Raw genomic sequence first — 16,933 nt, 5'->3', positions numbered from 1 at the left:
CCAAAATGGACCTTTAGTGTCTTAAAGCTAGTGAAAACACAACAGTGAGCCAGTGTTACACTGGCTGACATGTTCCTTCATTAGTATGATCATGGGCACCATAGCCTTTTTTTTTCACACACACACACACACACACACACACACACACACACACACACACACACACACACACACACACACCATCGTGCTGCTGTAAATGCTCTGAATGTGTGTTAATCTGTGGCTGAAAATAGTTGCTTAATATTGTGCTGTTTAATGAAATTGCATAGCCTCTTGAAAAGTTAAACTGTATTCAGTAAAAATGTTTCATCTATGAACCAGTGGAGTTGGGGCTGACAGGCTGGAAAAGTCTGAAAATATTGAGAGATGGGCTGATGCACTCCTGGTGTTTGTCCTTTCATAGGATATGGTGATATTGACAAAAATAAAAGGATTGTCATCAGCCTTTTTTTTTTTTTTTTTTTAAATAACGCAACCTAAACATGACTCATAGACACATGCTGTGAAGATGGGAAATGCAATCTCAATTCTTATTTCGCCATCATAAACCAACCAAAAGAAGAAAGGAGAGACTAATAATAATAAAATCATCAGTGAAACAAAGAAGAATAATTACAAAATTTAATGAAATGCTGTTAAATATGTGTATTATAAAAGGATGATTTTATGAAAAAAATGAATAAAAGTTTAATATATAAACTAAATAACAGAGGAAAGGTTAAATCTGGATTAATCTGATTAAGCTGTGTCATGAAATAGTGAGAAAGCACAAGGTCAGTGTTGTATATCAGTATCACTCTTGGACAAAATTAAGACAGCATTGCCCATTGTCTGTATACTTGCAATTTACTGTAAAAGGCAACAAAGTGAACTGAGTTATTGGAAATGATAAATTGTGTTTGACTGATACACTTCCTGTACTGGCTCTCATGCTCAACTTTACTTCCTGTTTACAACTCCAACATCCCACAAACCCCTGCTCCTCTAATAGGAAATGCTACTCACAGGCCTTCACACAGGGTCAAAGCCTGCACATGATCTCACTCTAGTTTGGATTACATAGGACTGAAAAGAGTCAACAATGATTGGACTTTCAAGCCTGTAATATGACTTGTATGTATGTTATTTTGTCAGTGTGGGCCACATTGTCAGTGTAACAGCATCAAATGTCTAATTTTGGTCATTTTAATGCTCCTTTACAGGGAGAAACTTGCATGAACCTCAAGCCTCATGAAGCCCTGTCAGGATCAGCTGGATAAAAGTGAGCATGCCAGTATGTGAAACTGAAGAAAATTTTAATTTGTTGTCCTGTATACTTGCATGAGGCCCTGGTGTGTCCATTTTGGACTTGATAGTGGTGACATTGTGTTTCTACACTTTTCTCTGAAAAGTACCTCTCCTGCCTTCATGTTTTTTCTGACAGGAAATATGTGAATGCTGAAGCAGTTACACAGGATCCTTTGCCTTTGACAAAGAACTGCACGAGGGGAGTTTGCATGGTAGGAAATTTTTACTTAAAAATCAGACACAACTGTTTAATTGTTTAAAATCACTAGGAGCCCCCCCCCGTCATATTTGTCTGTGCAAACAGGGTTTAAACTGCAAAGGAGCCGAGATTACAAACACAACAGTAGTGCTTTCACTTCAGGTCTTAATTGTTAGTATGTTTGCTTTGGTTCTATTTAATTTACATTAGCCAGCGCTTCAGACAAATGTGATAGATGATTGGTGAGTTTGTTTTTCAGGCTGGACTTTGGCATTAGCATTTTGGATGTTATGATTTTATCTGCTCTTTCATGCATTGCGATGGTTCCCATAGCCACCAGTACATCCTCATCTCTTCCCTTTCTTACAACATATCCTGTACCACTTTTTTCACAGCAAGTGTGACAAAAGCCATGTGAGTCTTACAGGGCAAAAGTAAGGGTAAAAGTGCTTTTGGTTCAGGAAGTCAGTCTGTTTACATTTGACAAATGCAGAACTGTAGTTTAGAGATACTTAGAGCTTGTAATTTCATCCTCTCACCTAACATTAAAAAAAACAACACTTGTACTCAAATAGATTTATTTTAAAATTCTGATGTCACTGAACCATGTAGAAGATATTGCAAATCCAAATGAACAGTTTTGACTTTGCTGGGGGAAGTTTGGTGCCGGGCTGTTGCCGTGCCCTCTGGGTTAATGACAGGTTTGTCTCACACAACATATAATCGCTGGCAGTTAGTAGAGCAAACACGTCATTCAGTGACTCACTGCAAGATTCAGTGTTATTCTGTCTCGTAATATTCCCTCAAACAAAAGGAGCTGTTATTCCCCTTTGGTTAAGGAGCAGTTAAATCATTCTTATTAGACACTTTTCAGGAGCTTGTTTTTAAATCATCTTTGTACAGTTTTTACAAAGAAATTCTCACAAATTTGAATTGTCAAGGATATAGCTACTATTGAAGACACTGAGGTTGTGTTCTAGGATTTTTCCTGAGAAATTAAGATAGGGTAAGATGTATGTTAAATGATCTCACAGCAGCACAAGGTAAAAGAGTTATGATACAATAATCTGTATATACATAAGCAATGTAAGTCTCTGGGTCTCGGTACTAGGTACTGGCGTTGTGGAGTTGGGTGGATGATGGCATGAAAGAGCCCCCTAAGCGCTTTGAGGCATGTGGCTAGATGAGTCTGTGGCTGAACATGGTCCTGATCTGCCTCAGCTCGGCACAGAGAGGATGAGAGGGGTTGTCCATGACAGCTTCCCGCTTCCCTCCCATCCTTTTCTCTGTCACTGCCTCCACACTGTCCAGCTCCATTCCACCACAGAGCTGGCCTTCCTCACCAGCTCGCCTTTTTTTTTTGGCAGTTTTAGCAACCTACAATTAAAAGCTTACACATGGTGGATATTCTATGGGCAGAGTCCAATATTTTCAGCTCAACAGATTTTAAATTTGACTACTGTTAGGCCAACAAAAATAAATGAGGAATTTAATATTTCTCTGCCAAAATTTTATTCTAGGCAGCATACAGAAGGATTTCAAATATCATTTAGAAATTCAAATTGGCATAATTTGACTGGTATGTGAACAAATGATATAAAAAAAAATAGGGTTGAATTGGGTTGACTTGGACTCATGACCTCAATATGTGTAATTCTGGCCATGGCTCTGATAATAGTGCATTGAGTGCTGTTCCAGACAAGTGATGTTGTTGCTATTGAAGCTGCAAACTAGTTCAGTTTAGGTTGATGACACTGAAAGTGAGGGTTTAAATATGTGTTGGTGTGTGTATCGGTGAAAAATTCAACCCATATTGCACTGATTGCTTTTTGTCTCTGCCATGAATTGGTTTATTTAACCTCCTTACACCCACCAAATTGGACTAAATGTTGTAAAATGATGCTGTAAATCATATATCAGGCACCATGTGAGTGTTTTACTCTGAATGCACCCCTGCTGAGTGGAACTTTTCCAGTTGAGATGTTGCTTGGTTTGGTCATATTCCAGTGATTCATTGAGCCCCACAAGATCAAGTCCAGCTGTGATGAATTTACTAGATTATCTGAAACAGTTTAGAATGAAATAACTTTAATTCTACCAAATACAATGCAGTTTTAAGTTTGTGCAGTGTGTTCATATAAATGTTAAATCGTATTAAGGACAGTTCTTGTGGAAAAAGTCCTACACTTTTTCCCATAAATAAAAACTGAAAATGGAAGGATAGATTAACAGCCTCACACAAGAGCTCTGGTTAAGCTGTAACATATGTTAAGGTTTTCCATCTTAAGACTTCCTCCTTTCCTGCCATGTGCCTCATCTCACAACTCTGTATTATTTCATCACCCATTTGACTCACTGTAAAGCAGGCATGCAGAAAAACACGTCTAATCTCTGTGAAGCCAGTGAAAGACCTTTTAAATTCCACTTAGGGTAAAAATCAGGTGCTGTTGCAAAAACTCGGCCTCAAGTTTCAGAATCAAAAGCTTTCACAACTTCAAAAACAAAGGTATCAAAGCTGCTTCACCACCTCAGGCAACTAAACACCCTCACTCTCCTGATTTTTGTATTTTTGGGGGGGAGGCTGAACTCCCGGGAAAATGATGTGAGATACACCTTATGCAACATCCTTGATAAGATTTTCATTTACTGCTTTTATTTCTTTTAATTTTAGATATACAGTGTTGACTTGAGGGTCTGTGTTGCATAGCGTTGCATTTGTTTATGCTGTTGTGTTGTTTTTGTGCTTTTGCATTGTGGTGGGTTGCTGTGAGTTGCATTGTGTTGCACTATATAGTGCTGTGTTGAGATACAAATGCATAGAACTGGGTGGTAAATTTACTCAGGGAAGATCATTACAAAAAGGCAACAATCACTGTAGATGCACTTATAGGGCCACCCCATCGATTTTTACACATTAGGTTCAGTGTACTTTTCACAAGGAGCACAGCGTCTTCTGTTGGTGGAGCTTTCCAAAGTCTGGAAAAATCCCAGTTGGGCTTGGAGACTACTTTTTTTTTTTTTTTTTTTTTTTTTTTTTCAGAAAGCCTGGTTCACAAAATGTGGGTGTTGGCTTTGAAAGACATACGCATTCACCAAGTAGGGAAGTTCTGATGAAATACCCTATTGTGTTGCATTGTGGGAAATGTGGGATTCAGTGTCTTTGGGGCTTGACCCATTTTCTAGACTAAAAATCATACCTTTGAATTAACTGCTTCAATTTTGATTATTCTTTTTTGAACCTGTCTCATGTCTTCTTATGGAAGTGCAGCACAAAATCACTGGAATGCCCCTTTAAATATCTTTTAAGAAAAGCTCTGTAAGCTCATAGTATACTCGTCTGAATCAGTGAGTCATTCATTAGGAATTTCTTCACAGGGACGGTAAGAGTGTGTCCTGTGTATCTTGTATGATTTTGTTGTAGAGCCACTTAGTCCACAGAGGGAGGAGGTTGTTGTGGTTGGCTGGGTTAACAGTCGTACTTTAACACGGGAATCCACTAATTGCTTCCTGCTTTCACACCAACACTGCAGTTAACGTTGGTTTCTTTTTACCATTGACCATGGTCCTTCAGCCTCAGTCAAAGATTTATATTTTAACCATGGAGATGAAGATCCCTTAGCCTTAACAATGTAGTGATTTTTACCCAAACCATGATGTTTCATTTTTGATCAGAATTAACCAGAATTGAAACATCCCGTCCAGGCAAATAATGCTTTATTTTATGGATCCTGTAGTTTCCAGTTAATTTCCTAGAAACTTTCTAAATAATTTCATAAAAATTTGCTGGTATCTAACTGGAATACTTCCAAGAAAGACCTATGCTATTTGCTAATTAGTTATAAATATTTTTTTTATAGTTATTAAGTATCTGCTTGTAATATTCAAGTTTTAAAAAAAAAAAATGATGTAGTAGGTAACCGAATGATAGTTCATACTAATGCTCATAACTTATTTTACAGATCTGCTATTTCTTAAAAGTGTCTTGAAAATTTCCTGGAAAGAATCATGTAGTTTTGTGCTAATTACAGGAAAAAAAGAAGTTCTGAGACTGTAATTTTAGTTAGTTCAATTAGTTATGTTGACGTCTTGATTTCCAGATGAAGTTTCATGAAATAAATTCAAACCCCAGTGAATATTTAGAACTCATTAACTTATTATTGGAACTATTATTCATTTATGCTGAATTGTATGTTTATTTGTAAACACACTTCACATTCTGCATGTTCAGCTTACCTGCTATCCTCTGAATGAAAGTCTTAAAGGTGCTGCATGTAAGTTTTTGTTATTGCTACATAGCTAACATTAGCATTGACAGCTGCTTACTTACCAGTCTAGAAGAAACATTGTGAGTTCACTGTCAAACGTCATTCCTTTACTCACCAAGAGCTGTCTCCAGCAGTAGAAAGAAAAACCAATGTCAGTTTTCTTCTACTGAAGTCTGTCCCATCTTATAATACCACTTTGCAATAGTGGGTCACTGTAGCATTGTTGTGTGTACAGTCTTGTACACACAACAATGGCTGAAGCTCTTGGTGGCTGTTGATGCTAAAGTTGACTATGTAGTGATAATAAAAACTAGCACCTTGCCGGTGTAGCATTTAGAAATGACTGGAAGTGTACCAATTGATCATTCAATATTTTACTTGTAATAAGTAAAAAAAAACATGGTTCCTGCCAGAGACCGTCTTCAAAGATTATTTCAAAATGAAATGTAAGATAAAGTAAGATAAGTAAGAAGTGTTCACTGAATAGTCAATTCTCAGTGTACGTGTGCTGGAGCCTTCAAGTTTCCACTTAATACTTGTGTAAGTTTGACCACAACTCACTTCCATAGCTGTGTAAGACAGGAAAGGTGAACTATTTTTGAAGATACTGACCAACAATGTTGTCTAAATTGTTGTTCTACACAAATATACTGGAAATTAACATTCAAAAGAGAAAAAGGAAGTAAACAGGAAAAGTGAGTGAGTTAAGTGAGTAAAACCTGTCGCTAACACTTACCATGCCCTCTAAGTTACCTTGATTTCTGAGAAATGCAAACCAAGACAGTCCAAATGAGGAAGTAGTGTTTATCACATTGCAAGTTGTACATCAGAATTTGGTTCATGACTTATGCTCAACCACAAACTGAGGTAACCGAGCTACTTGGGTAAATGTGAGTAAATCTCTTCTGAGAAAACAGGGCAAGTGTACAGTAAATACAGCAAAATGTCTGTAGAAACAACACAGCAGACAACCACAATTTTTTAAATGGTCTCATCCATATTTGGGAGATGACCTGTCAACCACTGTGTAACTTCAGTGCAGAAGTTTATGGTGTATGGCTATACTTTTTTTTTTTTTTTTTTTTTTTTTTTTTTTTTTTTTTGGAGAGAGAGAGAGAGAGAGAGAGAGAGAGAGAGAGAAAACACTAACATTATAATTCTGTTTCAACGATTATTTGGCGTCTTTTTTCCCAATGTAATAATCAGCTTAATAATAATCGACATGTGAATCATGCCATGTCCAGGGTGTAACCTGCTTTCACCCACAGCATACTCAGTTAGGCTTCAGCTGCAAAGATGAATGGATAATTCATCATCTAATTACGTATCATCGTCATCATCATCAAAGTATGTGTTCATTTTAACAGCACTTGAAGTTGAGTAAATTCGTCTGACACCATTTTAATTCAGTGATTAATGAGGAAGATTCATCCTTGATCCCACACAGGCAGATGACAAGTTTATCAGAACAAAACCAAGATTACTGGAAAACACTTATACTAAACTAATATGGAAACTTGTGTTTTGTAAAAACAGCAATGTCCATGTCAGACCAGGAACAGGTGTATATGTTGTTTCATTCTAGCACTATCAGACTGGTGTTATCATGGCAACAATAATGGTCATCAAATCATTTTAGTTTTAATAGTGTTATTAATAAAAACAGTAATGATGATAATAGCACCAATTATTGTTATTATTATTATTTGAACTAAAGATTTAGGTGAATGGTGGGTGCTGATTACTGGGTAGTTGTGGTGAGAGGTGGGTAGTGGGAGGTGCATTGTGATAGTGTGTAATTATGGTGAGCAGTGGTGGGTGGCGATTAGTGGGTGGTTGTGGTGACTGGTGGGTAAAAGGTGTTGGAGATTAGTAGGTAGTTGTGGTGAGTGGTGGGTAGTTGTGGACCGTGGTGGGTAATGTGTGGTTGGTGGTGAGCAGTAGGCAGATCCAGATCCTGGAACCAGAGATACCCGCAGAATGAGGGCAGTGAGAAAGAGGGCAGAGAGGAAAGGCACAAACTATGGAAAAAACACAAAAACATCATATTTCAGTTTTGCTGAATCATTCAAAATCAGCATTGCTGTCTGGTCATACAGTTGAATCAGAATCAAAGTTTTGCACTAGTAAAATGGGGTGGGGGTGGGGGCGTGAAGCAGCACAAAGGCCAAAATAGTTTGGCCTTTTGCAGTAAGACTTTTTAGGGTCACAAAACAAGCGAGGAGGGAATACAAGTAGATATGGCACCTATTTTTAATTGCTGACCAACATCTAAACAATGAGAAAGACCTGGTGTAAAACATGTGGCACTATTTTATCTAACAGAGAGAAAAATCATAATGGAATAAAAATTTGTGTCCCTGATGGTAATTTACAGCAGGCGTCTTAGAAATCCCCCTGTGTGTCACAAAGGGTTGCACATGTCAACAGCACAGCTAGCAGCGACAACAACTGTAGTGCATGGCTGATTAAAACGTGCAGTTTTTCTACCAATATTACTATTTTAATTTGCATAAGCTATAGTATCATATCTGTCTTTCTCTGCATTTAAAGCCTAATTAGGCAAAAGTATATTCAAACCAATCAGGAGATGCTATTTTGCTAATGTTTTGCTGTTGTGGCAGACATATATCATTTGAGTTGTTTTGATGTGGACATGGAGCCTTCTTACAGTCAGGTCGACCACATCTAAAGGCCTCCTGGTGGGGTCATGGAAAATATGTGTCATTGAGCCAACCCGAAGCAAACAATATATGGTTGAGTTAATGTGAGAAGAGTCTCTCTGTATGTGTCTGTCTGTCTCTCTTTACCTTTAATCCACTCTGTCTTTTTATCTCATTTTCATAAATCCATGAGCTCACAACATCATGATGACTACCAGTCTGTCCTTTGGTTTTTGTCTCTCCAGCTTCCTCTTCTGCTAAAAATAATTATTTGTGTCTGTCTGAATGAGCCTGTGCCAGCGTGGCATATGTGTGGCTGAGTGTGTGACTGTTTTTCCGATTCATTAAACACAGGGGTCAGGGTATGTCATGCAACAAGCTCAACAGCAGTAGATCATTGATAGTGACTACTCCTCTGTGATAACTGAGTTTGAGACACACCTTTTTCTGTAAATGGAGCAAAAAAACAGAGAAAAGCTTTCTGAATGACTTCCTCATGGTGTTTTTTAATTTAATAGAAAACCTGTAATATTCAGGTGAAGTTACCCAGTTTAGTTTTCTGATTTAAAAAAAAATGGTCTTGTGAACAACCAGCTGTTAGCCCCTAGGTTTGCTGAAATCCCTTGCCTGCAGGCACAGGGTCTCTCTCTTTCTCTCTCTCTGTGTCTCTGTCTCTCTCTCTCACACACACACACATATACAGATACAGAACACAGTTGAGTACACTTGACCCCGTCTTGACTCCAGGCCCGTCAGAAATCTTCAGGTACTTTCCATATGGATCTGTCCTCACTTACTGGTAATCACACCACATTGTAAGTCCCGCCCTCATTTCTTTTTGCACCAATCAATGAGTTCTTTGTATCTCAGCCTGAGGTTAATCTGTGATCTTGCTGGTATAGCAAGGTGGCATAGCTGGTTCCTGATGAAGTTCCTCCTCTTACTTTCAGATGTTCTTTGAGGAGGGTTTGGCACAGAGTATTATGGCAAACAATGCTTGACAAAGTATAAAACAAAACAGAAAAATAATCCATAAGCAGTATTCTAAATTAATACATAATATTATGCCATTCATAGTTATGTCTAAGCCTAAATCTAACACCACAAAAAACCCAAACAAACCCTCCATTTCTGATATATCACATTCACAAAACCTGTAATGTCACTATGTGACCTTGACCTTTGACTTTTGACAATCCAAATCTAATCAGTTAATCTCTGAGTCCAAATTAACATGCAAAATTTGAAGAAATTCCTTGAAGGTTGTCTGGAGCTTTGACATTCAACAGACCAAAAACGTGTTTTGTTAGGTCCAGTGACCTTGACCTTTGATCACCACATTGTAATTAGTTCATCCTTTAGTTCACGTGAACATTATCACATTCACAAGAATGGAACAGATGGACAACCCAAAAACTTAATGCCTCTGGGTCATGAAAACAAAGTCAAATACAGAAAACTGAACTCCATTAGTCACCATGGCAACTACAAGAGTGTCCCTGTGTCCCAACTGGGTTCGGCACTCTTTGTTTCCTGTTGTCTGTGCTATTTGCAGCGTATTGCTGAATTTAGTTGTATTGCGCCTGTCTTGTTTAATTGGTTGGTTAAGATGTTTTCTTAATTTGCTTGTGCTCTGTCTATTTGCATGTGTTTTCCTTAGCTGCAGTGGGTTGAGCTCTCTATATCATCACTGTTTCAACTCAAACTCTGCTTTAATTTCACATTATAATATGTAAGTGTTGATAGATTTCTCTACTACCATCAGACACATACAGGTGTTTATTTTCCTTACTCCACATAGTGTTAGAAGTCAAATTGTACATATTTTAAATCTATAAATATTAAATGTATAACCAAAACCACAGTCTTTCCCAAACCTTCACCAAATTGCTGTTGTTGCCTAAAACTAACCACTGACAGGATTCTGGATGTGAACTCCTGTCCAGCTGTGCACTTTGTAAGCCTGCCATCCACCCCAACCACTTCCTGCTGCTTCTGCTGCCATTAATAAATGAAGGGTTTTGTTCATTCAAAAAAATCTGTTGCCTCTCAATATAACCCAGCCAGAAATTGTGTTTCATATTTGCTGTTGTACCTTAGTTGTATATTGTAATTTTAATGTAATTTCTAGGACACTGGGTTGATGATGATGCACAGTCTATAACAGTCCTGTCACTATTCATTTTGTGTCAGTTAACTGACTGCTATTTCATATTTTGTGCACCAAGGTAGTTTCCTGTTCCATCTGAAAGTACCTGGCAGCTAAGCTACTGAATCTCATTCAACCTGCAGGAATAAACTGCTCGCTCTAAAACATGCATAAACTTGAATTTTCTTGAATCTTCGTAGTATTGCTAAAAGCCATTTTATGAATGACCAGGGCACATGAGTCTTGCACTCAGACCTCAAACTGTTTTAGTGGGACTTTGTGTGCATGTGCCATGTGTGAGTTAGTGTTTTTTGTGGGATTCTTGCATTTTGGCCATTTATTTCTGTTTGCTCAGTATTTCCCACACACAGCATCTCATACTCACATGCATCAGGGGGTGACACATTTTTTCCTCTAAGTTTGTCATCTTTCTTGGAAGGTCTCTTACTTTCACTTTCTGTAGGTGGTGAACATGTAGGAAATACCTCCTAACTGGTGTAGCCTTGAATCAGCCTTGAGTCACAAAGCAGAAATGTTGGGTTGCCAGTGGTGACTGAAACTGGCAGCCTAATAGCAGTTGTCAGCCTGACTGGTCTTTACTGGTCTTAATGGATTTCTCAGTGATTAATAATCCTTAACTAATGCTTTATAGATCTGTTAAAAGCCATTAATAACGTATAACTCGTGTCTGCTGTTAGACATTTTTGTAAGTCACTGAAAAACCAAAGTTATGATTAGGTGGTTATGAAAGTGAAATGATTTAATAAAGGTCAATAAAACTAATTAAAACTAATAATTGTAGCTTATAAACCCCTCATAAAGGGAGGCTCATCAGAAAGTGGTACAGTGTATTTTATATATTTTAAAGTATTTCTGTGCTTGTGTGTGTGTGTCTGACAACATTGGTTCATTGTGTTCTGTGTCAGTTTTTGTGTAACAAGGTAAATTCCTGTTCCACCTGAAAGTACCTGGCAGCTAAGCTACTGATTCTCATTCAAATAACAGGAATAAACTGGCTGCTCTAAAACGTGCAAATACATGAACCACGCACAGCTGAAATTGTGAGATTCGTCCTTTCTTTACCTCCCATCTCTATCTGTCCTCCACTTCCCAGGAAATTCCTCTCATAGTCATAAAGCCATAGTGTGTTGTGTGTGTGTGTGTGTGTGTGTGTGTGCGTGCACGTGCGTGGTGTTTGGTAATGTTTGTAACACTCCCTTCCATTGAATCTCTCTCAGTGAAGTTTAATTTTCTGTTGATCTTTCTTTTACCTGCAAAGTCATGGTGGATAATGTTAATTTGTTAATATAACCCATTTCTTCTCCTCTTCACTACAAATGAAACAGAAATGTTGAACAGATAAACAGAAAAACTTTCATTCTTAAACCAAAAGTGTGTGGGGAAATATACTTCACTTTCACTTTCTGACAGTCATTTATTTATATTGTTTCTTAGTCAGTTAGTTGAGCCTCAGAGGCTTAATGCTGTACATGCTGTTTCTACAAATATGTTAAGAAAAAAGAAATACAATATACACTGTAGCTCCAATGACATTTTAGTTTACATTCCCATAAGCAGAAAGTGAGGAGAATTCAGTTTACTTTGACTATAAAATGTCCAAACTCCTGTGTTTCTATGTTTTGAAACATAAAGAATATAATTAAAGAAATGGGAATATCCAAAATTCCCCAGGAACCAGCAGCTTCTCCAACTTTGCAACTTTTTAAAACTGTTACAATCCTAAGCACATGAATGTATCTCTTTAACACACAACTAAGACTTACAGTATGCAGGTATTTTGCGTGGTTAAATTAACTGAGGCGAGCAAACTGATGAAACGTACACCTGTAGTCTGCTTTGTCTCAGATATTGGTTTGTCTGTGAACAGTAGGATGACTAGCAAGATATGTCTAATTGGAGACATGCTTGGCATCGGCATTGGTGTCGTGTGATGCCTCTTTCTCCCACATGTACTTCCAGTATTGCTCGGTCTCAGCTCTGGGTGGGTCTGTCCTGGTGCTGTTAATCCTTTGCAGCTGAGAGCTGACACTGGGTGGGTCTTTTGAGAACAGGCCATTTATTCTCTTGGCCTCTGCTTCTGTGGTGTATCTCTTCAGCCTAGTAGCCAGATGTGGATCTTTGTTTGTTTGGTCTCTAGAGCCTCACTTATGGACATCATGTTGTATTTGTTGTCCTGGATGGAAAATGTATATATAATTTCTTGGTATAAATTGTTTTAAGTCATTTTTTGTCATTATTATTTATTTTTCATTATTTTTTATAGTGTCATTTGTTTTCTTACCTCTCAGCCTGTCTTAATAGCTGTAACACATTCCCCTCAAGGATCGATAAAGTCTTATCTTATAACATGAGGGTGTATGATGAGTTTGAACCTGAGAACACTTTCACTGCAGTAACCTTATAAAGGAAATGAGCAGTATCAATCTTTTAATGAATATTGGACCTCTGTTGTTAAAAAAGGATTAACTTAAATACACTTTTGTTCTTAGATGCATTAATTTGCCTTTCCTTAGTCCCTTGGGTTTATTGTGTGGCTGTGGACTCCAGTACACTTTCTCACTTTAAAGTCAGGGGTCTAAGGATACAGGGTGTTGTTAGTTGTACAGACTGTAAAGCCCTCATAGACACATTCTTTACTTTGCTACTGGGCCCATATGAATAAAATTGTGTTGGCTTGACAGTAACCTGGCCAGGGAAAGTAAAGCACAAAATGGCAGCTTTTGAAAAAATACAGTGACTTGTTTTCAGAACTAACAAATGTCTAATTTACTACATAAATTGAAAATCTTATTCTTCCTTTTATTATATTTCTTGAGATCCCCACCAGACTTTCATTTTTACCATGAAAACTGAACACCAAACAAAAGGGAGAAGGACACATCTGACTCTTATTAAAACCTCTTTAAATGAGAGCTTATCAAAAGCGCAAATCACTCTAATGGAAACGTCGACTTATGACTGAAAAACTTCTCCAAAGTAATGTTTTTCCTGGGAAACTCATGCAGCACAAAGAATGATTAAACGTTTGTTCACCAGGTTCCTTCAGAAGGAAGGGAGACTAAACAGGGTTACTGAGAGTCCCCACTCAGTCTCCCCTACTCAGACAAAGGACTTTCTGTAAATCCTGCTCTAACATCTGTGGATATCCTGGGCAAAGCAGTGGAACAGTGGAAATCTCAGTTGGGATTGAGATAGTGTGTTACTGTAGGAATGTGAAGCATTGTGGTGACGTGGAAGGTTATTCATGCTGTGTTACCCAGTTCTCTAGATCCAGAAATAAATAAATAAAAAAAATGGCATGAATATTGATTAAGAGTGGAGAACCTGCTCAGCCTTTTCTGCTGTAAAGTACACTTTGTGACTATGTTCATGGAAGTAAATTCTTGGCCATGGGTTAAATTCAAGGTCCTCTGAAGACAGGGACACACATTTAATTATTTTTTATGAATATGTAATGTCAGTGGGCCTTTAAGTATTAGTCCTATAACATTTTAAAAAGTGTTCCATGGTTTTTATTAACAACCCAAGTGTAAGTCTTTTACTTGGGTCTGTATAAATGATTGACCCATAAACCCATCAGATCTGAGGCTGTTGTTAATAATTTGACTTGTAAATACATTGATTTAGGTCTGGATTCTCTGCTGGCCCTTTTCATAAGATACATGAAATGTCCTTTGGAGATGTTTTTTTCCACAAAAAATAGTTGTCAGTGGTAGAAGAAATATCACTAGGGGATTTTATGTAACATATCCACCCAAAAGTTGCTCTTTACAAATAGCTTATTACCAGACTATTTACAGATTTATTAGCTATTGAGCCATTAGTTACAACTTATGAAGTCATAAATATGTCTCAGAGAGGTATTGCAGTTTTCACTTTACCTAAGAATATGATTAGACAATAAAGTTTGTGACTTTTGACAAAACAATTGCACCACTCAGTAGCTGGAGTTGCACAGTCATCATGGATTTCAAATTTCCTTTTTTACTGGCCTCTTCAAGGACTTCTTCCTTCGTCCATGTTGTCTCTAAAGTTGGAACTGAAAGTTAATTCTTGACCTTTGAAACAGCAGTCTTTACAAAACCATAGCCACAAATGGCTTAACGGCATCCTGGCATATGCTAGAATGTAGTGTCAAAGTAGCATACATATACAAAATACAAGAAGTCAGTAAACTGACTCAGTAATGGCAGTTACAAGGTAGTACCTACAGACAGGTGAGAAATTAAAGGAAATGTGAACCACATGCCACAGAGCAGCTTCAGTGCTCTTGGATTTGACTCTACAAGTCTTTGAACTCTACTGGAGGCATGATACACTATTCTTCCAAGAGAATATTATATAGATATGTTGGTCTAAAATCTCCTATAGCTGTTCAATTGATTTGAGATCTGTTGACTGTGAAGACCTTAGTACATGATTCATATAGTTTTCATACTCATCAAACCATTCAGTGACTCCTTGTACTGTATGGATGGAGGCATGGTCTTCCTCATTTGTCACGTTTTTCGTTTTGTCACCCATCTCTATCTAAAGTTTCTAAAGTTGGATAAGATCTGCCCTGTATTCCACTGATCATAAAACTTTTGTCTCATTTGTAGTTCATAAATATGATTAATTCATGTGGTTGTGTTTATACATAATTGTTAGCTAGCTACATCCTTTTTTTTTTTATTCTGGTGTTGCTTCTGGTTGCTTCTGGACTGGAAGAGGACCTACCTTGATTTGCACATAGCCAAACCAAGGCTCTGTCCCAATACCTACATGTGGTCTTGAGTCATTAAGTGTGCGTTCATGTGGTGCCAGGTAGAAGGCAAGTGTGTTCCACATCAAAGAATTGGCAACACATAGTGTACCTAACCTACACTGGACGCAGACTCTATACTGCTTTGAAACAGTATTCAAATTGTATCCCACAAAAAAGTTAAAGTTGATGACATGTTGGATTCAGCGTATTATTCATGTCAAAACACTACAACATTATAGCAGAACCTCAATAAATGGTCATCACTTAAGATTTAAACAAACATTTCATCCTTTAAAGTTTAATCCTTAAAAGTTTTATCTCACAGAAGCCATTCAAAATAATATAATTTTATGTCTCTTCTACAGTAGAACATACATCATATAGTAGACCTACGTTCATCAGGAGAACTTCATTTCATTGCTTTATTACATCTAGTTTGTTCATATCTAGTGCCGTCGTCAGAACCGCAAGTATTTTTAGTATTCTTTGGACAGACCCCAAGACATATTTGTTAAAATTACAGCTAAAAAAAATGTGATGCCTCACAAAAAAAAAGATCTCAGAAAGCTTACAATGAAGACTTGATTTGTATAAAGCTAGAAATGGTTACAAAGTCATCTCTGGTTACAAAGAGTTTAGATATCCATCAGTCCAGCCAGCTGAGTCAAAAAGTACATTGCAGAACACTCAGTGTGGTAACAAAGAACCTCAGCAAAAGTTACAGCCAAAGGGTTAATGTTATCATTGGAGCATACTGGAAGTATTGTTTGAAATATTTGTCACTTTGAAAAAAACACACTTTGTTGCCTGTAAATGTACCAGCCTGCATCATAAAGTATGATATGAGCTAATATTACTTTAAATGTTGTCTTTTAGTCAGTCATTCATGTTTTTCCCTCCAAAACTGGTTCCCTGTTCAAGGTTCTCACTTGTCATTGGCTAGTGTTTCCACCAATGAGGAACTGTTGCCTGGTGACTCAGAACTCTTCCCACCAATCAGCTTTCTGCCTTTATTTAACCACTGACTCATCTCCCAAACATTAATGTGGCAGCTGATTGGTTTTGCCTGCCACAGTTGTCTCATGTGATTGGCTGGGCTTTTCTTGTACAGGTATATAAACACAGCAGAGATTTTGTGCATGAGACAGAGAGAGAAAAACAGAAGGCTATACAGGTTCAGTTTATATACAAGCTGGTAGTGGTAAACACATTTTGTTAATATTCTTTGACACATTTGATGTCATCTTAAAGGTCAACCAGATAACTGTCTGTGTGAAAATAATGTTTAAATATATAACAAGCAGAAATGAACATGAGGTATACCTGTAAGAGACTGGCAGCTGTAGGTGTCTTTTTATGGTGAAGATTGGTTTCCATTTTAATAAATTATAAAAATAATAGCTACAATAATAAAAATAAATAATAATAATAATTTCATGGGTGTATTATCTTAGCCTCGTTAGCCTACTTTTTTTTATAGTATTGCACATAATGGTTTTCTAATGAGAAACACTTCTGAAACCAATGTTCACACATTTAGTCTAATCTAGTTCATAAATAGAGGTAAATAAGGTACCATTGCTGTGGCAGCATCAGTACAAT

The 16,933-nt window shown here is 37.4% G+C and overlaps 1 long non-coding RNA gene across 2 annotated transcripts in view; it reads left to right on the top strand.

The window, feature by feature from the left end:
- The window catches only part of LOC108896251 (uncharacterized), a 51,183-nt gene that overhangs the window by 8,055 nt on the left and 26,195 nt on the right, over window positions 1-16,933 (top strand). Inside the window, exons 1-3 of one of the 2 annotated variants that reach the window (XR_001963091.2) lie at window positions 906-1,113; window positions 1,203-1,261; window positions 1,424-1,499. This is a non-coding gene — a long non-coding RNA (uncharacterized LOC108896251). Of the gene's footprint in view, window positions 1-905; window positions 1,114-1,202; window positions 1,262-1,423; window positions 1,500-16,933 lie in introns of those variants that run through there. The other variant, XR_007814848.1, reaches the window with a different exon arrangement.

The sequence above is a fragment of the Lates calcarifer genome, linkage group LG16_LG22, assembly GCF_001640805.2.
Source record: "Lates calcarifer isolate ASB-BC8 linkage group LG16_LG22, TLL_Latcal_v3, whole genome shotgun sequence".
Taxonomy (NCBI): domain Eukaryota; kingdom Metazoa; phylum Chordata; class Actinopteri; family Centropomidae; genus Lates; species Lates calcarifer.
Note: the sequence above shows the minus strand (reverse complement) of the source record. Positions and strands in the feature narration are given on the sequence as shown.